We start from the raw sequence: 25,636 nt of genomic DNA, 5'->3' as shown, positions 1-25,636 counted from the left end.
ACCCTGTTCCATATGAATTTTCACAAACAGAAGGTCAATTCTGGAATTGTGCTGAGGTAAGAGCCCAGCAACTATCAAATGGGTTGAGAAAGATGTCACCGAATCCAGATCCTACCACATCCCCTTTTTCCCTGGCTAGAAACTTGTGATGAAAATATGCCAGGGTATTAGCAGTCTTTCTCTGAAAGAGGATATTTCTCACTGCTGTTCCATCTATTTTTCTCTATTTTACAAGTTTTAAATAATGAACCATATTACTTTTATAATGGAAAAAAGGAACAGATTTTCAGTTTTGGAAAACCAAACAGCCGTAATCAAAGGTGCAGCGAGATGCCCCGTATAATGTTATTTTAAGATTTTTGGACTGATTTGATTTGCCCACGTGCAAGAAAAACAGCAATATCCTTTTGAAGATCTTTTTGTCCCATGACGCTGATTTGAACAGAGCCCAGGTGGGCAATGAGCAAACACTGTGAGCCCTCAGCAGTGCCCAGTAGCCGCTAAGGGACTCAGACATTCCGGCACTGCCATTGCTTTGTAAGAATATTAGGATACTGGTCTCATCGTTTATCTCAAGAGTTTCTGTTTAATTACATGACTATTTGTATGGAGAAATAGCTCCAAGGTGTTAAGGGAATTGTTTATGTATTTTAAATTCAAATTTAAGTTAAAAAATAAACAATCTATTCACATGGCTCAGAATTCAAAAAGTAGTAAAGGATACAGTAAGACAGCTTCCCACGATCACCTAATTTCCCTTCCTGGAGGCAAATAGTGGCTTCAGTGGCTCCCGGATCCTTCAGAGATATTTTATGCACATGTCGATAGATATGTGGATGTAGTCTAAAAGTTCTTGTTTACGAAGAATGATGTGTTAGGAATATGTGGAATCTGAATTTATCTTAAAGGAACTATAATCTGGTTGATGAAGTCTCTCTATAGTTAATGTTCCAAAATGAGTGGGTGCAATCAATCATCCTATAAGTAGTTACTGAGTTCCTACTGTGTGTGAGGCCGCCTGCCTGCCAGGTGTTGCTTGTCATGTCAAGTTGCCTTTAAAATTTTTCATATTTATGCATCTTGTCATTCCGATCCGTGTGCTCAGACGTCACCAGGTCAGGGAAGCTTTCCTGAACATCCACTTGAAAGTAACTCTCCCCTGTTCTCTCACTGTGTTTTACTTCTTTTAGGGCCAGGGTGATTCTAAATTTCTTTCTTTCTTTCTTTCTTTCTTTCTTTTTTAAGATTTTATTTATTTATTTGACAGAGATCACAAGTAGAGAGGCAGGCAGAGAGGGAGGGGAAAGCAGGCTTCCCGCTGAGCAGGGAGCCCGATGCGGGGCTCGATCCCAGGACTCTGCGATCATGACCTGAGCCAAAGGCAGAGGCTTTAACCCACTGAGCCACCCAGGTGCCCCTTTCTCACCAATTTCTCTTTTGAGAATGAGGGGGAATGCTGTTATTAAGACACAGGGGTAAGAGGGGTAAACTGGAATTGTGAACTTAGAGGCTTCCCCCCCCCCCCCATTCACGGCATCTGCTACTTCATAGCATTCTGTAGTCCAAGGAAATGGAAATTATCTTGTTATATGTTTATTTGTAAGCTTCATGTAGCAGGAATTCTATCTGCTTGTTCTGGGATAGAACCTAGAAGAGTCCTTGACACACAGTAAGTAGATTCTTAAGTGTTTGTGGACTGGACGGATGATCTGTGGATGCTTCGTGTTCTGTGTAGAACGGAACGTCTTTTGGTTGGCGGTGAGAAATTAAGAAGCCATAAAAGGCAAATTTGCTCAGAATGTTTCTTCCCTTAGGATGGGGAAGAAAGGAGCCAACTTTTATAATTTTGCAGCATTTCCTGAAAAGAAATCAGTCCGGCAAACGTGCGCTTCCAGCGCCAGCTCTTCTGTTCCTTGCAGGGAGACCGAGGTGCAGTGGTCTCCAGGATGGGCCTGGCCTGGGAAACAGACCAGTGGGACGAGAACGGTCACAGTCCAGGTTGATCCAGTGGTGGCTAATCTGTGGAACAGCTGTGTCCACGTGACTCAGGGAGAGGAATTTTAGAGTAGCCTGCCTTCTGGACTTACTCATCCTCTGAGGAGGCGGGGAGGCTGGAGGAATACAGGGAAACAAGCACCTTTCTATGTCCGGGAGATGGCTCATGTAGAGACACACACACACACACACACACGCACACACGCACACGCTGATTGGCAGAGTCCTTAGGCCCCACGAGTCAGTTCTGGCAGAGAAGTTGGACGTAATTCTCTGTCTTACTTAAAACCAGACCGATCTTTTAAGTCAGTGGGTATAGATGTAGTCGCTCAATTTAAGTTTTCCTTTCCAAATAGAGAGGCCTGTGTCCTATGTGATGCTGGTCATGGGAGAAGTTCTGTAGGAGGAAGAGGCTGGAACTCTGGCCTCGGGTTATTCAGCAGAGCATTCATTATAAGTGTGTCAATACCGTTCCGGAAAGATTTGTATGTTTCTCTGTCATAGGCATATTCTTCAAATTTTATTAGAGAAAAATATTCTGGTATCCTATTAAAATTATTATTATTATTTAAGAAAAAAACTCAAGCTCCTCGATTTTATTGCTGAGGAAACCTAGGCCCCAAAAGATCGAATAACTTGCCTTCCTTGACATTAACAGAGATAGGCCTCTGTTTTTAGAAGTTAGAACCTCCTAATATTTGGCTTTAGGTATGTGTTTTAAAAATGACAGAGAACTTAGTAGTTTAAGCTATGAAGAAACTTATGACACACGTTTAACCAAAAAAAATTATTTTCCCTCGCTCATGCCATGCGGACAGCTTGCAAAGACTGTGTTCACTTTTCTCCTTTCCTCTTAAGAAGGGGTTGGTTATTTTTAAAGCTTAGGTTTGAAGGAGTGAATATAGATTATAAATCTTGGTTGGCTGAATTTATTCAGGAATTTGTCAGACTGAAAATGAACTTTCTGGGGTGTAAATGAACCAAAAATGAGGCCTTTTAGTGATCTTTCTCTCTCTGTCTCTACCTATTTCATGGTATATAGGTATCTATACCTGGTACATATATAGGTACATATAGGTATCTATACATGGTATGTAACTTGGGTTTCATCCCAGACTGGTTCCGGGCAAAAAAGGAAAAGTGATTTTCTCTTTCCTTCGACTCACATCATCAAGTGATTGACTAAATTTATGACGGAGTGGCAACTTTAGTGATCATTCCATTGCTATACTTTCGAATAACAAAACAACTGCAACTTTTCAAAACAAACGTAAGCACAAAGAAAACGATTGTGTATAGCAAAATGTTTGTCAAACTTCTACCAGCGAGCCCCATACTTAATAAGAACCTGATACTGAGTAATAATTCTGATTATTCTTTGAAGTCTGTAGTGACAGGATATAATGTATCTGCTACCACCTTTTTGTGTGGGCCCCCAAATGAAGTGTGTATGATTGTTATAATTTTGAATAACTCCAGGATCAACATTCAGTGATAACCTTTCACCTTCTTTTTCTTTTCTAATACAATAGAATAATGAAGAGACCCCCAAGTATAACAGTTGTATTTGTGGGTTCTGCTATTATTGAACAAAATGCTTTATAGATAATACTGATGATAAGCCACCAATCTCCTTATTTTATGTGAGGAAACTTAAACACAGAAGTTTTTCAGGACAAAAACTTGAGACTTTTTCAGGACAAAAACTTTGTGACTCGAGAAAAGTCTTTACGGCAGTAATCCTGTCTGCACATCACATCTGCACCCTCCTTACTTAGAATAATTAACAAAGGGCATATGGTTGTACTATTTTACTACAGACAGCTTTCTTGTTTTAGAAGCAAAGAGTGCCATGCTTATACATGACCAGGAATGCCTGGACTGTCTGTTCACAAACTTCGTCTTCCTTCTTGTTGGACCTTACGGGGTCGGGAGGTTTCATCACTCGCTGCCACTAGATGGTGCTTGTCATTGAAACAAAGGTTCCTCCTCCCATTTTCCTGTTTTCTTTAGGTGTCTGTTAGGACCTTGGCTGATAGGACAGAAACTTGACTGATAAGCTAAGTCGTGCGTGGGTATTCTAGAAGGTCATTTAGTACAAAGAGTTATTGATCAAAAAAGCAAATCATTATCAGGAAAGAGTACTTATGCTGTTTTTTAAATTCCATTAATTTTTCTGTTCATTTTCTTTGTCATCAACCTGTGTGGACCCCAAGACAAGAACAACAAATAAATCTTTCTCTGGGCTCATGGGAATCAAGGGACACAACTCAAGTTTTAGAAGAGGTGATAAAAAAACATCTCAGGATTCATTGTCCTCTCCCGGATAGCAGTAGCAAAGGTGACCACATGCAGAGTTGACAAGGAAAGTTAATCAATGACCTTTTAAAGGAAAAACACATATATCTCAATTACTGGACAATAATCAATAGGGAAGGAAATGGAACATGCTCTTTTAATTGTGGGATAGCAAACAGCAAGTAATGAGAATGATAACAGAGGTTGTTGGCTCTTTGCCAAAGACAACTCTTTTTCTCATTAATTTAAGACACACACGAAACCTTACCTCATAGTGCTCTATTCCCTCCCTGCCTCCCACCCCCCCACATACCAATATTATACCCCTTTCAGGGTGAAGTTGTGTCAATCTCAATAGCGAAATGCTTCCAAGGGTTACGTATTTGGTTTTTGTGAAGGATAGTTTTATATATTTTGCAGCAGAATATTAGAAAACACAAGTTTCTTGCACTATTCCTTTCTCAAACATTCACCAACGCTGACCATTCATGGCTGGTTCACGATTATAATGAGAAATTGCCAGCTATGTTGAAATACATAATCCACAGTGTGAAAAACTGCTGAACAGCAGTGTTAAATTCTTAATACAAAAGTGGCTTCCCTTTGCCTGTGAGCTTACTTTGGGGTTGCTGAGTCTTGCTAACTGTGTGTTCAGGCACTGAAAGTTAATTTTAACGTTAATCTAAAAACAAAATATAACTATGTAGGCACAAGTTTTAAAGTTAATTTTTTTTCAGTCTTCTGTTTCGAATTCCCCGTGTCACTGTGTCACTGCATTACATTATGTAGAATGCGTGAACATATATGTGAGCCAGATGTGACAACAGCTGGGCACATGACATTAGTGCATTTTAATTTCAGCTTTGGGTGGTTCCTAGTGCCTTCTGAGCATTGACTGAGGATTTTAAATATGCCCCCCCCCCCCTTTAAATGCCTGCTTCCTATGCACTGGTGAGGTACAATGGATCTTTTCTGGTTTTAAATACTAGAAAGAGAAGCTTCTGTGCCTAAATTATTTTCCTCCAGAATACCCTCCCTCCCCCCAGGGGTCTTATTAGTTTTTGCTTAGTACTGAAGAAGGGTTTGGAACCAGGAGCAGATGGTCTGTATGTTGAAATTATTTTTCTTGGGTTTTATGTGTTTTGAGGGTTACTGTTGAAAATGCAGTTTGGTCAGTGACTTCCACACACACGTATATATGATACGTATGAATAGGAAACTCTCGTACGCTCGCCTCATGCGCGGTGTGGCTCACATCCCTGCTCTCTCGCAGGACCCAGAACGTGAGATGGTGTCTGTGCCGACAGGCTGTGGCTATCTCGATGGTTTACTTAACTGATCATGATGGGGCTGGGCCACTGATGCATTATTAGTATTATTTGCTTAGCAAAGGGTACTTGAACCTCAATACTTAGCCTTAGGAACAGAGTAAACACAAGTAATAACTTTGTACGCTCAAGAAGACTCCCTTGGAGGGCCGGTGAGGATTCTCAGACTGTCTGAGGAAGACAACACCCGTGACAAAAGCCCGAGGCCGAGGACGGTGCTGTCCCCAGACATGCCCCGCTGAAGGTGAACGAGGACCGAGCGCCCGGAGCGCTCCGTCCGGACGCCCCAAGTTGAACCAAGTGGCCTCCAGAGCGATCCGGGGCCGGGAAACGAAAGCAACTTCGGTTCCGCCCCGGAGAGCAGGCTGTCCCCACTGGGGATCTGCTGTGCCTGGGACAAAAGGCTGGACCTAGCAGCTCGCCCGGGGCGCGAGAGAAGGAACCCAGGCCGGCGGAGGCGGCGGGTCGGGACCCGGGTCTCCGGCCGGGTCCGGGCGGGCGCGGCGCGCGGAGCTCGAGCCCCCGGCGGGGGCGGCGCGGCCCCAGGCCCCTCCCCGCCGCCGCGGATGCCCGGGCGGCTGACGCCGAGCCGCGGCCCCGAGCGGTGGGGGCCGGGCGGCGCGGGCGAGGGCAGGGCCGGGGGCCGGCCGAGGCCACTCGCGGCTTTAAATATGGATCGCGGGCTCGCGCTCGTGGCACAGCCTCCGCCGCGGCCGCCTTGCCCGCTCCCCCGTCCCGCAGCCCGCTCCCGAGGGGCGCCCTCGCCGGGCACCGCCGCTGCAGTGTTGGTTACCGGCAAAACCAGCGGAGAGCCCCATCCATTGCAGAAGCTGCAGAAGGCAAAGTAGAGTAGACGCCCGCGCGCTCACACACTCGCTCGCCCCGCACCGCGCGGGCCGTGTAGACCGCTCCCCCTCCCCGCGCCGCCACCGCCAACCCCCCTCGACTCGTGGGCCGTGCGGGCTCCAGCCCTGCTTGCAACGAAGACCCTCCCGCCCCGGCGCCCTCGCCCGGTCCTCGCCTCCCTCCGCCGCGGAGCGCGCACCCACCCGGGCGGCAAAGTTGTGACTACTTGGGCGCGGGTGGCTTGCGCCCCGCTCGACCCGCGCGTCGCGCCGGCAACTTCCCGCGGCCCGCCCCGGGCCCGCGCCTGCGGGGATCCCGCGGGCCCCCAGCCTCCGGCCCCGGCGGCGCGCCGGGCAGCGCTTCTGTGGCCGCGGCGGCCGCGGTGGCAGCGAAGGCGGCGGCGGCGGCGGCGGCCGCTGCAGCCCCACACTCCGCCGCCAAACTGGAGGAGCGACGGAAGGCGGACCCCAGGAGGTGAGCGCGCGGCCCGGGCCGCGGAGGGGAGGGTCGGCCGGGACCCCGCGTCGCGGCGGCGGCGGCGCAGGGGCGGAGGGGGCCCGGGGGCCGGTCCCGGAGGGCGCGCGGGCGGCCTCGGCGCCCTCGGGGGAGGGAGAAGGAGGTCGGTCTGCGGCGGCCGGGCATCCTCTGGGCTGGGCGCCGGCCGGGTGTGGACGCGGCTTCCGCGGAAAAGTACCCCCCCCCCCCCGCCGCTTCTTAGCGTGCGGAGGGGCAGTTGGAGCAGCCGTGTCTCCCCCCGCCCCAGTGTGGAGCCCCCTGCGCGGAGCCCGGCGCTGCTGCCCGGGTGTGGGGCCAGCGTGCGCGGCGGGCTGGGCTCCGGCGCGGTGACACGTGTGTTCCTGTGAGCCTGGGTGGTCCCGGTGGAGCCCGGGCACCTGCCACACAAACATCCCCAAACCCACGAATGGTGGAGGCCTGGGGGACTCTCGGTGCCCCCGCTTCGCCTCCCGCTCCGGGACGGGGCATTCGCGTCTCCCCCCTGGCACACCGAACGCGGGGGGTGAGTCAGGCAGATTCTCTGCAAGTGGCACAGACACAGTCACTTGCAGTGGCTTGGGAAGAGGGAGGCCGAGGTTAAACTGGGATTTCTCTTGGCCGGCCACAGCGGAGCTCTTCCTCAGGTACTGGGCAGCATGTGCGGCTTGGCAAGGAGAGGCGATTTCTTTTTTCTTAAGTGCATTTCACCCAGCCCTTGCCAGTCCGTTAATAACAGTCAACAAAGAAAGGCAGGAGTTGGGAACCACATCAGCAAACTGCCGCAAGCCCCGCAAGGGAAAAAGTTCTTTAAGAACAAGGAGGATGACAACAACAAACAAACAAAACCCGCAGCAAACCCTGAACTTGACTGGAAAGATGGAGAAGAAAGCCGTGCGACCTCTGCTCTCCCACCCGAAAGCATTTCCCCCCCTTTCTCCAGTTGCTTGTGAAACTTTTGTTTTTCCATCCCTCATTCCTTCTCAGGGCCTCACCTTTCTCAGACCAATTCCCTGCAGCAAGCTCTTTTCAGTCTTGACAATGAAGAGCAGTTAACCCCTTTGGAGTACCGTCTTCGCTTCCTTTCTCTTTTCACTCCAGTGTTGCAGAAAGTTGCTCCTCATGGGGAATCGTGAACGCTGAGCTGTGCTAAACACACATTATCTTAAGTCCTGGAACAGTTCCTTTCCAGAGAAACACTGCATTGTACACTATTTCCCTTTTTCCCCCTTGTATTTGGGACCTGGACTTAGACTATTACCTGAATTAAAGTGTCCATTGCCCATTAGGGCTTATTTTTATTTTTTCATTTTGATTTGAATAGCTTTTTCAGTGCAGTTAAAACAGTACTCAGTAGCGTCTTATAACCAATGTAATGTCTTCGCAAAGGTCTCTAAGAACTCTCCTTGTATCTATCACATTGGCATTTAAATAATTTTCATGATCATTATAGCACTTAGATTGAGGTTGTTAGCATAACTTCAAAGGAAGCATGTCTGCTTATTTTTCTATAGTTTTAATAACAAAAACTTTTACTTTCATTTTAAAGTTAAATATAGTGATAGGCTTCTGTTCTCTTTCTATGAAATCTGGAAATTGAATCTCTTTAACTTTATCTCAGTCTCTAGTGAGATACACAAAAACTCTCACATATGTGAACAGAATGGAAAGTAGTACTCTTCGGAACTGTTGAGACATAGGACATTTATAAGAATGGGAGTAGGAGGTGTAAGATTGGATGTTTGGATAGTTCCAGGCATGTCTACCTTTGAGAAAAAAGAAAATAAGGAACCCTCCCCCAACATTGTGTATGAGTGTTGTCAAAATGAGGTTTTAAGTATCATTTAATGTGTTGAAGTCATTCTAGAGTTTTAGTAATGAACATGTATCAGGTACCTTAGCAAAAGACATTGACAGGATGTACTCTGAGTTTATAATGATGTATCCCATTTAGTTTATTTTCTTAACAGAAAAGAAATTTAAATGTTTGTTAATGTTACTATTTTAGTCTTTGAAATGATTAGCATAAATTTGGAGTTTGCAATAATGTGTGAAAAGAATACAGGGAATCATTTAGAGAAAAAAATGTGATAGAAGTTGGGTAAACTTCGGGACAACTTCCAGCGTGATCTGGTGGTAATTTCATTTTTCACTGAGCCCTGGCAAGTGCAATTTTGAGGTTCCGATCCTTTGTTCTGATAACAAGAAAGATAGCCGGGCCATAGCTTGCACTGTAAAGAAAAACACAACACTTAAGGGAAAAAAAGTACACATTAGCTGGTGAATCATGTAGATAATCAGGTTTCTTTGCTTGCGTCTGAGGGCGCTGCAGTCCACAAGGACTGCTGCTGTTAGGGGAGAGCGTCCAGAGGGAACACTGCTTCCCAAGTCAGTGCTTCTGTAGACTTCATCTGCTCCTTTCTTGGAGGTACTCTGCATTCACTTTTAAAGACATGCATACAGTTTAAGACGGGGGTTGATAACAACATTGGGAGTGCGAAGAAAGACCTGAGAAGAGAATACTCGAGCAACTCTGGAAGTTTCTAAGTGTTTTTTCCTTGATTGCTAAGTGGAGAGACTCAGGGTGCATGATTTGATGGGGCCAGGGGAGCTCTCAGCAGAACGCACAGCTCCGTTCTCCCTGTTCTCGCAGTTTCTGAGGCCAACCTATGATTTATGACATTTATGACTGTTGGGGGAGTCAGTCAGCAAAATGGATGGTTAGTAAGTACAGTTAGTAAGTAAAGTTAGTAAGACTTTTTGAAACGAGGTCTTCCTACTTTCAGGATTTCTTTTTTTTCATAATGCAGAAATTTTAAGGGAGGGGAAAAATGTTTCTTTCATATGACGTCAGGAGTAAGTTGTATTCCAAGTATGTTTTGCCTTTCTCCATTTGACATGTTTGAGTAGCAGAATAGAAAGTATGCGATTTCCTTCTAACATAAAGGTGATATTTTATATTCCTGTGGTGCATGCCTTAGTTATTTTTCCAGTAGTAGAGATGAATTATCCCACCTACCCTTTTACTCATTTCTTTTGTATGATGTACACACACGCACATGCACACACACACACACACACACACGACGTATTTGTAGAGATGACTGATTTTATTTTACCTAAAACCATATTTATGACTGTCATAATGATTTGGTGGCAATGACTTTGTTATATTTCTCTAGTCTCAGCAGTGCGATGGCATTTCAAACAAGACATCAAAAGGATGCACAGCTCTGAGTGATGATGGCTTTATTTGCCTGCTGTGGCAAAGAAGAGATAAAACTTTGTTTTCCCTGACTTTTCATGATGTTCCTAATCCTATTCCTTATGGATCTTACTTGCCTTTGAATTAAGTTATATATTAAAAGAAGATCGTGGTAGAAATAGGCTTGGTGAAATCATATACATCTACACTTGTTTTCCTAAGCCCAAACATCATCTTGTTATTTCTGCAAATTAAGGAGATGTAAGGGATTATTATGCTTGTTGAAAAAATGAGGAAACTAGGCACAGAGAACTTTGTTTCCTTTCTCTTTCTTTCTTTCTTTCTTTCTTTCTTTCTTTCTTTCTTTCTTTCTTTCTTTCTTTCTTTCTTTCTTTCTCCTACCCCCCTCCTGTCCTTCCTTCTTCATATGCTTTTCTTAAACTAAAGGGAAACTTATTGGTGGAGGTGGGACGAACCTTCTCTCTTTGAACTAGTGCTCTCTATGTGTTGAATGACTGTCATCAAATGAATGAATGTTGTTTTAGTCACAGCTGAAGATACTAAAGCAGATAAATGTTTATCCTGGGTTGAAGGGTTGGCTCTGGTCCTTCTTAGTGATTCTGCTCGGCAGCACTGCCCATTGGCCTCGATTTTTTCTCCTGTCCATTGGTGCCAGAGTGCCTTTCCCTAATGAAGAGTGTCCAGTTTGCGTGGAGCAATTTTATCTCCAGTGTTTAAGAGTTAACTTTTGTTTTTCATGGAGAGTGAATACAGAAGGAAGTTACATGAAATTAGGATGTTAAAGAAATAAATAACCACCAACAGATAGTTTGGGATTATCGTGTAGAAAAAGGCTATCCTCAGTTTAACTTAAGTTTTTGTCTTAGAATCCTCAAAAAGATTTTAAATAAAACTTGTAACAGTATACTTTTGGGGGAGTTTAAACATCAAAATTAATAAAAATACAAAATGAGAAAGGAATATACTGTCTTTCAAACTGAGGTAATGTTCTGTCTGTGATACAACTAGAGAAAGTTCTTTATAATGTCTTGTATAAGAAGTCATTGGTTTCTTTCCTTCTCTTGGAAGTGTATTGAATGATTGACAATATCCTTTATACTATTTGCAAATAAGTGAACTTGTGGGAACTGGACTTCTGTGTGAGTTACTTGTAGGTTTGGCCTGGAGGCTAGTAGTCAGTGGTAGGGACCAGTAACAACTTCCTCTATTTAGAAATCCTATATTTGACATATTCTTCAGCAAAATAAATAAATAAATAAATAAAATTATTTTTCCCGAGCAGGAAAAATAAAGGGTTATGAGAAGATCATAGATTAAAGAGGGGATTCACTTTACTCACAGGAGATCCCTCCGAATCGGTTTATTCTTCATGCACATACAGTTCTACTACGACTGATCGTAGCGTTTCTAATCCTATGGCAACACTGAATTGCAAATTAGAAGACAGGAATGGGCTGATATTGGTAGCTACATGGAAGACATTGAAAAGTGCCAGGGGACAGATTGGTAGTAAAGGGAGAGATGGATCAAGTAGGAAAAGCAGTCATAGGACTTACGGCCAACACGGTGGTACAGACTTTGTGGGTGGACCCTGATAGGATCACTTTATTATACTCCCTTCTTCGTCCCTCCCTGTCTTCCTTCCTTCCTTTTTTGCTCTCCTATCCCTGATCCTAACTTATCTTTATCAATCTGTTCATCCATCCATCCATTCATCCGTCCATCTAAAGTTTTTATTGAAATATAAAATGTATAGAGTAAAGTATGCATGGTGTGAGGCGTAAGTAAGCAGCTTGGTGATTTACCTAACTGATACACCAAGACCAAGATAGAGACAATTATCAGCAGCCAGAAGTCCTCCTCTCCCCCAAGGCATTATTTCCCTGCAAAGATAACTTCTGTCCCGACTTCTGAGGCTATAGGCTATTTCTATCCATTATTGAACTTCCGGCCGCAGTATCGGATGCGCATCCTTGCTTGCATCTGCCTTCTTTTGCACAGCATCGTGTTTGTGAGGTTCACTGATGCTTGTGTGTAGCAACAGCTTATTGTCATCGTACTGCAGGATCCTGCTTTATGAGAAGGCCACAGTTCAGTTACCATTTTGCTCTTGATGGGCACTGGGATTGTTTCTTGTTTTTGGCTGTAATCAATAGTGTTGCTGTGAACATTCTTACATATGCCTTCCGGTAAACATGTGGGAATAATAGTTAGTGCCTTCCTTTAAAAGTGCTACCAATTCACATTCCTACTAACGTCTTGTAAGTGTTTTGGCCTCTCCACATCCTTACAAACTGCTGGTATTATCATTTTTATTTTAATCATTTAGGTGGATGTATAGTTGTATCACATTGTGGTTTTAATGTGCATTTCCCCAAGCATCTTTTGTTCCTTTTCATATGTTTATTGGCTGTAGTGAAGTACTTGTTTAGGTTTTTTGCTGATAAAGTTTTTATCCAGTATGTTATACTGAGCAAGAAAGGTTTTAATAAGTTGTAAATAGAGCTCCCTTACGACCCAGCGATCATGCTACTGGGTATTTACACTAAAGATACAAACGTAGTGATCCGAAGGGGCACGTGTGCCTGAATGTTTATAGCAGCAATGTCCACAATAGCCAAACTATGGAAAGAACATAGATGTTCACCAACAGATGAATGAATAAAGAAGATGTGGTATATATATAGAGTGGAATACTATGCAGCCATCAAACCTTCCAAATCTTGCCATTGGCAATGATGTGGTTGGAAGTAGAGGGTATTATGCTGAGTGAAATAAGTCAATCAGAGAAAGACAATTATCCTAAGATCTCCTGGATAAGAGGAATCTGAGAGGCAGGGCAGGGGGGTTTCAGGGGAAAGGGAGGGAAAAATGAAACAAGATGGGACCAGGGAAGGAGACAAACCATAAGAGACTCTTAATCTTAGGAAACAAACTGAGGGTTGCTGGAGGGGAGGAGAGGGGGCAGGGAGAGGGTGGCTGGTGATGGACACTGGGGAGGGTATGTGCTATGGTGAGGGCTGTGAATTGTGGAATACTGATGAATCACAGACGTGTACCCCTGAAAATAACAATACGTTATATGTTAATAAAAAATAAATAAAAATTAAAAATAGAAAGCTTTTAAGATCTGGAAAGTGAACTTCTTTTGTTTGTTTAGAAAACTCAGATAACCATACAAACTCATTCACCAGTGTTTCCATATAATAAGTAAAGTAATATGGATGAAGATATTAAACACACTTGGAACTTGCAAACATCACAGCCTGGATCTGTGAAACTCTGTCCTTATTAAAAACAAAACAAACAAACAAAAAAAAAAAACAACCAAAAAAAAAAAAACCCCAAAAGCACACCAACTTTAACATAATACTCAGAAACCTGCAGAACTTGTTGTCTTCAGTGCTTAACATAAAAGCAAAGCATTTTGTAACTTAGTGTTGCCCAGTGACCAATAGAGATAAGCATTTGGGAGATATGGGTTAAAGACCCAGATCTCTTACTTGGTAGTTATTTGATTTTGGGGAATTTAAAAAATCCTCTTTCTTTCTTTCTTTCTTTCTTTCTTTCTTTCTTTCTTTCTTTCTTTCTTTCTTTCCCCCATTATTAAAATGATTGTAAAACCTAGCTTGCAGAGGTGTTATGAGGGACAAAAGTGATTGTTTAGGAAACCTTGTTCAGAACTGTAAATGACTATACATATGTTAGTTATTAGTGTTGTTGTCGTTGTGTTCTACAACATTCCTTATTCTTGAGTTGAATCATGCCAGCGCTGAGAACAGTTCCTGACATATTAATAAATGTGTGTTGGCTGAATGAATGAACAACACTTTTAAGTGTCTTTCTTGAGCTGTTCCTCTGAGTGATCCAAGCTCAGAACACGTTTTTTCTCTAGGACTTTTACTTTTTATTGCTGAAGTTGAGTTGGGAACACGGTTTATTAAACATCAGTCTTGAAAAATTGAGTCTAATAGCCAGCAGTTTGAGATCACCCATTTCACGGTATCGCTCCTATCAACTTTATGCTCCACGCAACACACACAGGACCTGGAGAACCCTTGAAAATGATTGCCGTGCTCTTCACCCCATGGGGGATCCCCCAAAGCTTACAGCTGAATATTTCTAGCTTCTATAATTAGACGGCTGGCCAGCGGATTTCCAGATTTAAAATATTGTCGTGGTGTCTCTAGTGCTGATACCTTGGAAACCATATTTCATGAAAAATTGGATGTTTAAGGATGAATGATAGCTGAGAATTGGAGCCTGTAGAGAACCTTTTCAGCTTAATACAGATGAGGCATTTCCTACATATGTTGATTACAATGGCCAAAGCAAACTTGCAGCGTAAATCTTGGAAACATGTGTGTGGAGCAGCGATCGACCAGCGGTCTGGTCCTCAAGTACTGTTTGACTTGGACGTCTGTTTTCTTCATCTGAGAAGAGGGTTGGGCCAAATATTTATTTCTAAATTATATAGAATTAAACTTTGTATGATTTTTGTGGTCGAGAATTAGAAGATACGTCATAGGAGGTATCCCCTTGCAAAATCAGGCCTGCAGCAGAAGGAACTTGGATTTCGAAGTGGAAATCTAATTAGATTTTTTAACCCAAAGACTGATTTTCTTTTCCTTTTATTTGACGGTGGTGGTGGTGGTGGTGGTTTTTCTTTTGAGAGCTGGTGGTGGTCCCGATTGGTTCTCTTATCATGGATAATGGTACTCACCGATAATGAGGACTGAGTATATAACATATTACTTCAGAATGTAAGTCCGTCTGAAGTTCTGAGGATGTTTACTTTTCCAGGTAGCATCCCTCCTGGAGGTTGAACCCGAACGTGCTTGTTTTCTCATGATTTAGTGGAAAATGGAATCATCTGGCGTGGTAGACAGCTTTTGTTTTCTGTTACAGACAAAATGCAATGGGAAATTGAAATAAATACAAAGGGTAATTATGGCGAGCCTTGTGAAACTACTGTTTTAAAAATAGTGAATTTCAGAAAACATCTTCTGTTCTGAGTGCTTTCTTTCCTGTGAGATGTTAAACTGGATGGTTATAAAACAGAAGCTCCCCGGCCTGTCTGCTGGTTGCTGTGTTAAATGCTGGAAGCAAGGCTCCTTCCCTCTGATAACTACTCAGCCCAGGAGGCTTTTAAAAAAACATTGGTGCTCGGACTGGCTGTAGGGAAGGGCAACTGTTTAGGGAATAGGATCCTGACAGTAATTTCTAAACCGATATCGGAAGGGCCCGGGGTTAGCTCTTCTGTCGCTCGCGCTCTTCCGCTTGGACATCCCTTATCTAAGTGGCCCGATGGGCATCTTCCTCATGTCTTTAATTCAAGCCAGGTTTCTGCATCTTCTCCCCCAGAATGATCACGAATGACGTTCGGAAAGCATTGTGTGTGTTTGTTCAGAGCGACGACTCCGTGGACTCATCAGTCAGAGGGAAGGGGGAAGCGGACCTTGAGTGCCGATGGCTGCACAGATTCCTTCATTCCTTTGACCTCTGGAGACCGTGGCCTTAGGAATGTGTGCTGAGCGCAACCGATGCTGGCCGGGCGCGGGCCTCGTGGGAGGAGGTGGCTGAAGCCCGGCTTGCAGCTGCCTTCCGAAAACTGCTGAGCGAGAACCCACCGAGCAGAAGCTCACAAGCTCACACGTTTGCACTTTTTACAAGTTGAGCTCCTTTGCCAGGGAGAAGGAAGAAGGCCGATAGGAAAGGTCTGAAAAGATTCAGGTCGATGGGATCAGATAATTTCCCTTGAAAAATGCGTTAAGAAATCAAACAGAGGGGCACCTGGGTGGCTCAGTGGGTTAAGCCTCTGCCTTTGGCTGGGGTCATGATCTCAGGGTCCTGGGATCGAGCCCCGCATCGGGCTCTCTGCTCAGCAGGGAGCCTGCTTCCTCCTCCTCTCTCTCTCTCTCTCTGCCTACTTGTGATCTCTCTCTGTCAAATAAATAAATAAAATCTTAAAAAAAAAAAAAGAAATGAAACAGAACACTCATCCAAAAACATGGCAAGAACATACGGTTTGGGCACTCGAAAGTTTTGGTTGCCCAAGCCTGAGGCAGGGGCCTCTTCAGTTTAACCGGTCGCTTTAGGGCTCGTTGCCCTGCTCTGCCCTTCGACTCCCATGTGTGCACGGGCCCCGCACTGCAGGCTCCTCACTGCGGCAACCGTGTCAGATCGTGCTCCGGGCTTCCTGCAGCGGCTAGTGTATTTTGTAGTGAAAATACGTATTGAATGGTAGGATACTTAGTCACTTAAAAACTCTGGACAAGGGGCGCCTGGGTGGCTCAGTGGGTTAAGCCTCTGCTTTGTCTCAGGTCATGATCCCAGGGTCCTGGGATCGAGCCCCGCATCGGGCTCTCTGCTCAGCAGGGAGGCTGCTTCCTCCTCTCTCTGCCTGCCTCTCTGCCTCCTTGTGATCTCTGTCAAATAAATAAATAAAATCTTTAAAAACAAACAAACAACCAAAAACAAACAAACAAAACCCCCGAAAAACCCCTCTGGACAAACCAATCAGAGACACCCAGTTGTTACACCCAGCTTTATTTGAACCCTTATTTCTTCTTGAGAGATTCCAACAGTGGAGTAGCTCTGATCGCTGCTGTCAGGTTTTTCACATATTTCTTGGGAAATTTGTCGTCATGCAGTTTGGAATCCAGTAATTTTGGCGGTGAAACTTTGTTTTTAGGGTTTGTGATGTGTTACATAGTTCCTTGGAAAACTTATCTCACTTTTCTATTTAGATCTGTTTCATCTGTTGTCTGAATTGGACACAGTTTTATTTACTATTTTTTGAGATTAGAAGTGAGTTGTTATTGGTGAGGATGTGGGCAAAGGGGAACCCCCTTGCACTGTTGGTGGGAATGCAAGCTGGTGCAGCCACTCTGGAAAACAGCATGGAGGTTCCTCAGAAAGTTAACAATAGAACTATCCTGTGATCTAACAATTGTTGTAGGAGGTATTTATCCAAAGAATACAAAAATACTAATTTAAAGGGATACATGCATGCCTCCTCATGTTTTTAGCAGCATTATCTACAGTAGCCAAATTATGGAAATAGCCCAAGTGTCCATCGACTGATGACTGAATAAAGAAGAGGTGATACATACAACTGAATATTACTCAGCCATCAAAAAGAATGAAATCTTGCCATTTGCAATGACATGGATGGACCTAGAGAGTATTGAGTAAAATAAGTCAGAGAAAGACGAATATCAAATGGTTTCACTCATATATGGAATTTAAAAAGCAGAACAAATGAATAAAGGGGAAAAAAGGAGGCAACCAGGAAACATATTCTTAACTATAGAGAACAAACTGATGTTTACCAGAGGGGAGTTGGGTGGGGGAGGGGTGAACAAGGTGATGGGGATCAAGGAAGGCACTTGGGAGGAGCACCAGGTGTATGGAGGTATTGAATCGCTACATTGTACACCTGAAACGAATATTGCACTGTGTGTTAACTAACAGGAATTTAAATAAAAATTAAAAAAATCTAAGTGAGTTGTTAGTCCCTAAATTTTTTTTTTAAATTTTTGAAATAACTCTAGGCTCACAGAAAGTTGCAAAAGTATAGTACAGTTTTCACATAACCTCTGCCCAGCTTCTCCTAGTCTGTACTGCTTTTAAGGTTTTTAAAAAAAAAAATATGTTATTTTATTTTTAAAGATTTTATTTATTTATTTGAGAGAGAATGAGAGAGAGAGAGCAAGAAGGAGAAGGTGAGGATCAGAGGGAGACGCAGACTCCCTGCTGAGCAGGGAGACCGATGTGGGACTGGATCCTGGAACTGGAACCTGAGCCGATGGCAGTCGCTTAACCAACTGAGCCACCTAGGCACCCTGCTTTAAGGTTTTAAAAAGACATTTACCTAAAAAGATTTATAAGGAATTGCAATTTTTATGCCTTCTCTGAAAAATATACAGTAGGACAAAAAAGAATATATTATAGGTGTAAAAAATGCAGAATTAGACACATCTAGTGTTTTCTGGGTTTCACTTAAAGGTGCTACAGTAGGAGGCAAGGGGGAGGAGTCATTCGTTCATTCGCTTCCGTGAATTTGGTGTTTGCCTCATTCAAATAATTTTTTATAATGATCATATTTAACTAGGAAGTCTTAAATCCAGATATTCTCAGAAAAACTCTCAGAAAAACCTCTGGAAGATACAATATAAATATAAATGAGGGAAAATAGAGATCTTTTATGGCCCTAGTATCAGAGCACCAGATTTTATGTAAAGATGAGAGAGTATCATTGGTATATATCTGTACTTTAGGTGTGTATTTCCCTTATGTGCCTTACAATGTAGGCAAATTCAGAATGTACTGAGACATTTTAGAATAGATGTCTTATTTATTATATATACATTGCAATACTTCCCATGAAACCTCAATGTTTCACTATTCTTTCTATTAATAAATATTACATTTGAATACATATTTAAGTTCAGCTATCACATTTTAAAAGGGGTCTTCAAATGCTATATGTCTTTGCTCATCCATGTGTCTGAACCTTATGCTGTCTTACCTAGAATGCTCCCTCAGAGGCTGGGTCTTGCACCTTGAGACAGACATAACTGGGGAAGGTCTAGAGAAGTGCACTGCATATCACGAGAATAAAGGAGTGTCTTTCAGAGAACAGACAGAAGTCTGTTTGAATGCTTAGAATCTTGAGCAGTGAAGTCTGATAGGAGACCTCACAACCTAACATCATGAACACTGGACCCCACATCCAAGAACACCAGAACTAGGAGGACCACTTAACAACTTCAAGAAATAAGTTTAGCATAAATCAGTTTAAATTTATGTAGTGGGTATTTAATGTGAGCATTTTTACACTCCAAGAGGAGAAAATGGCTTTTTCTGACCAATATACTTAATGTATATTTTTGGTAAATAGACCTTTTTGGACGGTAGTCTCTCTTTTTACCCAGGCTTTCTGACAGCACTTTGCTTATGTCATTTTTCATTTTGTAGAATAATTTCTTGTTCTTTGATGTCACTGAATGTTGGTCTACGATACTGTGGGTTTGACCTCATGCGATGTTTCTGTGAAGTTTACCTGCCTCACCTCTCCCATCTCAGTTCTAGACCTTGACCAGAAGGCTCTAGTGTAAGTGCGTTATTACACATGAGGTTAAAAAGTGATCAGATCATTTAGACCTCCTTGTAAAATTTCCCTAAGTCAAGACCACGACTTGCTGCTGATAAAAGGAAACTGGGCGTTATTTCTGAATTGAAACCAACGCCTTTGCTGCTGGTTTCATTTGGGATAATTCCAGTGATCTGAAAGTTTGCTTTCCCAATTAAATGAAGCATATTTTATTTTGTGCAGGTTTAAAAAAAATCATTGTGCTGGGTAACTTTCTTAGGTGTAATATTATGCTCATCAGTTAAATAGTTTGGAAAGTCCAATGCCATATATTTCTGTTTGCCCCACAGCTTTTAGCTACTGTTATGGAAGGACTCTAGTATTTGGGCTTGAATAACACAGTGTCGTTTATATAAAAACCAGAGTAGCAGGAAAAAACCAGGCTAGAGCATGTGGTCCAGGCTTCAAGCTGGTTTCCGCTCGAGTCAGGAGCTAGTGGCATAATGTCTTAGCTCTGTAGAGACAGTGAGGGATTCATTTCTAAGGTAGGTGTCAACATATGGGATCTATAGAACTCTGATAACTTGGGAACTGCGAGGAGCTGGTGTTAATGCTTCAAACGTGAGCAGTAGGTACCATGAGTTGCAGAGTCTATGGAATCAAAGAAGAGGAAATAATATTTTAGGGAGACTGTTTCTGGCAAATTGTGAATCAGCTTAAATTGCAGGAGTGGTCTATTACCCACTGTCATTAAATATATTCACTTTAATTGAATATTCTCATAACTGAAGTGTACCTAATTAAGTGTCCAGACTAAAATTGTCTTAAAATGTTTCTGATGTACATCATTCTGAAATAGATTGCACTTATCACCTTTCTTAACAAGACATTGAATATACTTTCCCCTTTTGCTCATCTCTCATAGTCATCCTTATGCAATTTGGCAAAGCTCTTAGGGCTGGAGTTGTGTGAAGTTCAACCACTGGTGAACCCTATACCAGGGGTTCCCATGTTGCTGTGCTTTATACATTGTTTCCGCCATCTTTTGTGTGGTCAAGAGGCTGTCTTAGCTGTGCTTAAACAGGGCTTAAGGGTCTCCCTGTTTTCTTCCGTGATGGGCAGTGGTCCCAGAGGTATGTGTTTTCATGCGGTGAACCTGGGGAAATGCGGAGGCCGGCCCAGCTGTGGGAGAGAGCGAGAGTGGGAGGCACTATGCGGGCAGCTCCTTGGCTGGCCCTAGGGAGGAGGCCTTGGCCACACGGGGAGAGGCTGTCAGACCAAGCTGAGGTCCTATGAGAGGCGAGCTGGGAGAGGGCTGCTTCTGGGTGCAGAGGGCAGAGTGTGGCTCTGGGGCCACGGAGCCTGATGCGGGAGTTGTGTGCCTCCGTGAGAGGGGAGGCTTGGAGCATTTGCAGACCTGCAGAGAGCGTCCTGGGCAGGGGAGAGGGGTTCCGGGGAAGCCTTTGGCCGGCAGTGATTGGCCTGAGTAGAAGGATGTGAAAAGGCGGGTGATGTGCACGGCCCGACCAGAGCCCAGGACCGACGGGGGGCTCTGAGCAGGTGTAAGGCAGGAGTCCCTCAACGCTCCTGAGACTTCTATGCCTCCGGGCCACGGAGGGTGGTGGAACCTGGCGGAGAAGCCGATTCGTGAGTCGGCGGCCACCGTCAGGATTTCCCAGAGCTGGTTCCGAGCGTGGACTCCGGAGCCAGAGGGCCTGGGCTGGAACCCCGCGGCCACCCGGCCTCACGTGGGGTTCTCCGGGAGGCACCTGCCCACGGCGCAGGAAGTCACCCGAGTCATGAGGCGCCGAGTCGGGGGGCGCCGGGGGCACGGGGCGGGGGGTGGCCCCGCGACCAGCGAAGGAAGCTGGACTGGGCAGAGCGAGGTGTGCAAGCGCGAGGCCACAGCCGCGAGGGCCTCCACGGACCCCACCCGGCTCTGGAGCCCGGGAGCCCCCCGGAGCCCACCTTGAGGGACCCACGCGGGACATGTGGGACCTGTGGGCCGTCCTGCGGGGGGGCGTGACCGCGGGCCGGGCTGCTGTCCTCCCGGAGGCCGTTTGCAGGGCGGGACGGCGGAGCTCCGTGGGGGCGACCCCGGGCTTGGCCCTGGCCCTGGCCTTGGCCGCGGAGGCTGCGGCGTTCCGAGGGGAGGTGGGAGCCGTGCCCCTGGCGCCCCCCGACTCCGCGCCTCATGACTCGGGTGACTCCGTCCTTCCAGCTCTTCACGCGGCCGCACCTCGTCTTAGTGCTGCGGGCGAAGTGAGCCAATACGTGTGGGATGCGTAGAAAAGTCTGGAGAGCGCGGTTCGGGGGTCGGATTCTGTGCGCGTCCTAACGCCCTCGGCTCTACCCTCCCCTTCCCATACGGTTCTTTGACTTCACTGTGAGTTGGACGCCTAATGCTCTCATGATTAATTTTTTTTTAAAGTTTTCTTTGCAAGAGAAAACATGACAGTATCTTAGTAAGAAATAATTCGAGATACCGTGTATTTTAGTAGTGCTTGCGCTTTTAGTTTTTAGTTTTTTACCAGAAGAAGGCTGCAAAGGGAATGATAACTGATGTTGAAATCTGAAGGATTTGGACTTGTAATGAATGAAATTTTTAGGTAGCTCTCTGTGTGAGTTCCTAGGCTCTTTCCAAGTAACTTACATAAATAAGGATCTTCTGAGCTTACGGGGAGTGACCCCTCTGCTGAGTTGACTTGGGGAATGATTCAGTAGAAGCATCTCCTGACCAGGTGGTAGCGTCCATCGGAGAAGGACTCTTGGGCTGTCTTTCCTGTCTGTCTGGTTCTAGATCTGAAGGTTGCAACAAACAATCAATAAATACAACACTGCCACGTAATGAAATGCCTTTATTTCTTAAACATTTCAGAATCATTCTTTTCACTATTTCAGCATTTGAATTCTGCAAATATAGAGCAGATCACCTGGAGTGTTTTAGAAATTTGGTTTAGATTCAAAGTAATGTTCCCATGGAGGCTCAGTTCCTGCCAATTCATTTCTTACTCATTTGGGGACATGTCTAATTCCTTTGGACAGTTTTTCTCTCCTTCATATTCATATGGATGGAAAACATTTAATTTGAAATGGCTTCCCACCCCCATATGGCAACTGTATCGCATTGTTTATTTTTAAGGAACTATCTGATGGTCCTGTTAACATTGAAGCAAAGATAAGGTACGGCGTATGCTCCCAAATACTTCTTTAAAACATAAAAAGGTGCCTGTTTCTTCTGTTTGTACCAGCAGCTCATTATTGGCATAATAAAGCCAGTAGAGCAGAGGAGGAAACACTATGATATCTCCTTTGAAAGCATTTTTTTTTTTAAAGGGCCTTTTCTGGGTCCATTTTCCTCTTTAGTTTTAAGATTGTAGATACTCTTATTTATTTATTTAAAGATTTTATTTATTTGACAGACAGAGATCACAAGTAGACAGAGAGGCAGTCAGAGAGAGAGAGAGAGAAGGAGAAGCAGGCTCCCTGCTGAGCAGAGAGCCGGATGTGGGGCTCGATCCCAGGACCCTGAGATCATGACCTGAGCTGAAGGCAGAGGCTTTAACCCACTGAGCCACCCAGGTGCACTCCCCCCCTTTTCTTTTAAAGAGTGAAAACAATTATCATTTTTTTAAAGAAGGAAAAACAATTTATCTGTGTCTTTATTATTTATTTATTTATTTATTCCAAGATTTTATTTATTTATTTGACAGATCACAAGTAGGCAGAGAAGCAGGCAGAGAGAGAGGAGGAAGCAGGCTCCTTGCTGAGCAGAGAGCCCGATGTGGGACTCCATCCCGGGACCCTGGGATCAAGGCAGAGGCTTTAACCCACTGAGCCACCCAGGCACCCCTATCTGAGTATTTATTATATAATGATCTGTAGAAGATGAAGATCATATCAAATATATAGTAAATATCAGCCTGAGTCAATGAGAAATTTTCTTAACTGTTTTGGCATTAACCTGTGTGGAGTAGAGCAGCCTATGTGATTTCCTTGCAGAATTCCATGGTTACTTTTGTTACAGGAGCCAGGGCCCTGACTGAGATCATCTCCCTACAGTAACCAGCAGGATTCCCACACCCTCTCCTTTATTCAGATTCAGAATGTGGAGCACATTTAAGATTTCACTTCCATCTTTATTTTTGGGGGGGAGTGAGATGATTGGAAGGTGAATATGGATAAAAGATTTAAGGTTTGACTAATAGATATGTAAAAGTTATTAATTTAAAGTAGTAAAAACTCATTTTGTAACAAACCCTTCCTAAAAGCAATGATGATTTTTAAAACTGTGCATTTTGAGATTAAAATACTTCAATCTTTTTAGAGAAATGTTGTTGTGCTCCATCTAATGGGTAACAAGTCCCATATTCAAGAAGATTATGTCAGTACAGCTTTTAATTTTCAAAAACATGAAATTATGATTTTGTATACATGATCTTTGACTGTGGGAGGGTCTGAAGTAAAAAAGAAATTACTTGGGACAGAATTATTTATTGTTTCCACAATGGACAGAAGTGTGACTGAGTTCTGCTCTTATGTATTTTATTTAATCTCAGATTGACTACAGTTATTGTGTGATGGCTTTGCAGAATGTGGCCTGCTAGTGACTCTCCATTTAAAAACCATATAATGCCTTTTCTTTTTCTTTTTTTTTTTTTTTTGGCCTGGATTAGGTGGGTTTTAATGTTGGTTTTAGTTATACTTTGGTGAAAAAAAAACCCTCAATTTTGGGGCACAAAGTGAAAAAATTGTAGATAAGTATGTCTTATAGATAAGGGGGAAAATTGTATAACCAAATAATTTCTTATTTAAATAGAAGTTATTATTTTCATTTAGAACATTAATCGAAGTTAATCAGTTCTTAGATTGTTTATCTAAATTTCTACAGGTCGCATAATGCAGCCATGAACACCTAAATAAATATGATTCCTTAGGGGCTCCTGGGTGGCTCAGTCAGTTAAGCATCTGCCTCAGGCTCAGGTGATGGTCCTAGGTCCTGGCATCAAGCCCCGCCTCTGGCTCCCTGCTCAGCAGGGAGCCTGCTTCTCCCTCTCTCTCTCTGCCATTCACTCTGCTTGTGCTTTCTGGCTCTCTCTGTCTCTCTGTAATATAATAAAATAAAATAAAAATGAAAATGCTTCCTTAAACAATAACTGATACAGTAGAAGTACATTACACTAGATTTTAATTACTCTCACAGTTTTGCAAATGAAATCTTTAGTAAATTCACTATTTATTATATTGCTTAAATAAAAGGCAGAAGAGGAATGATACCTGATATGCATATCTCTCAAATTCTAGCAAAACCACATTATTAGAATTTCTATTTCTCTGAAAATTAAGGACTAGTTTTTTACTCGGAGGACACTCAAAGTTTGACCAGAAGGAAAGGAAAGTTCCATATGGGTGTTGGTTGTTTGGTCTAACGGTCTAAATGAAATGGAAAAAGAAAGCATAGTCTTATACTCAGTTTCTAACAGTAAACCTGGTGAGTTCACTCTGAGTGCGGTTTGCGGAAAATTGATGATGATTTTCAGCACTGAGCTTCTTATCTCCAAAGCACTTTCCAAATGTTGAATAATTAATTGCCACAACCCCCATGTGGGGGTATAATAGCAATCATGTCTTTCTGTTTACCAGGAAACCATTAAGGCAGAGTCTGGAAATGTTGATTTTTATTTTTAGAGGTTTCTGCGTTTTCCAAGGTGACCAGCTTTTAAAATGCTGTCCTGGTTTCCAATCACAGGGTCATGGGAAGAGTTGCCAAGGATGTTGCATACTTGAAAACTTTCTCTTCTCATCATTTCCCTACAGAATTCATTCTTCCTCTTGCTTTTCCGACTCATCATTTTGCAATACATATAAAACAATGGAATATTTAGTATTAGTAAGTTTACTCTGCAGTTTGTATGGTCTCTTCTTACCTGGCAAATTGAGAGTTTGGAAAACCTGGTAGAAGTATGAGAGCAACTCTAAGTGGCAAAATTGTTTCATTCTGAAAATGGTTTTAACAAGTTAAAGGAACGGCTCTCTCAGACAGTAGTTTGATACATATGCTTGATAGTGTGTTGTAAACCATTGAACTATGTGACATTTATGGAGGACAAACTTACATTCAAAAATTGGATAACAAGAAAGAATATGAGAGAGGCTTATTTAGACAAAATAAGTTGACCTATGTGACATTTATGGAGGACAAACTTACATTCAAAAATTAGATAACAAGAAAGAATATGAGAGAGGCTTATTTAGACAAAATAAGTTTAAGGGGCGATAATTGAGTGCTGGAGTTAATAAATCCAAAGGTGTTTGAGAAGCGAGAGTTCATGAGTGAAGGTGTGACAAGAGCCT

The 25,636-nt window shown here is 43.5% G+C and overlaps 1 protein-coding gene across 4 annotated transcripts in view; it reads left to right on the top strand.

The window, feature by feature from the left end:
• Positions 1–25,636, top strand: part of SLC4A4 (solute carrier family 4 member 4) — a 462,487-nt gene that overhangs the window by 75,906 nt on the left and 360,945 nt on the right. Inside the window, exon 1 of one of the 4 annotated variants that reach the window (XM_082726308.1) lies at positions 6,537–6,941. The exons of 2 other annotated variants lie outside the window; for them this stretch is intronic. The gene's annotated coding sequence lies outside the window, so the exon portion shown is untranslated. Of the gene's footprint in view, positions 1–6,536; positions 6,942–20,923; positions 20,930–25,636 lie in introns of those variants that run through there. One more of the 4 variants, XM_082726307.1, reaches the window with a different exon arrangement.

The sequence above is a fragment of the Mustela nivalis genome, assembly GCF_964662115.1.
Source record: "Mustela nivalis genome assembly, chromosome: 4".
NCBI classification, from domain to species: domain Eukaryota; kingdom Metazoa; phylum Chordata; class Mammalia; order Carnivora; family Mustelidae; genus Mustela; species Mustela nivalis.
The sequence above is the reverse complement of the archived record's forward strand: the minus strand, read 5'-3'. Positions and strand labels throughout refer to the sequence as shown.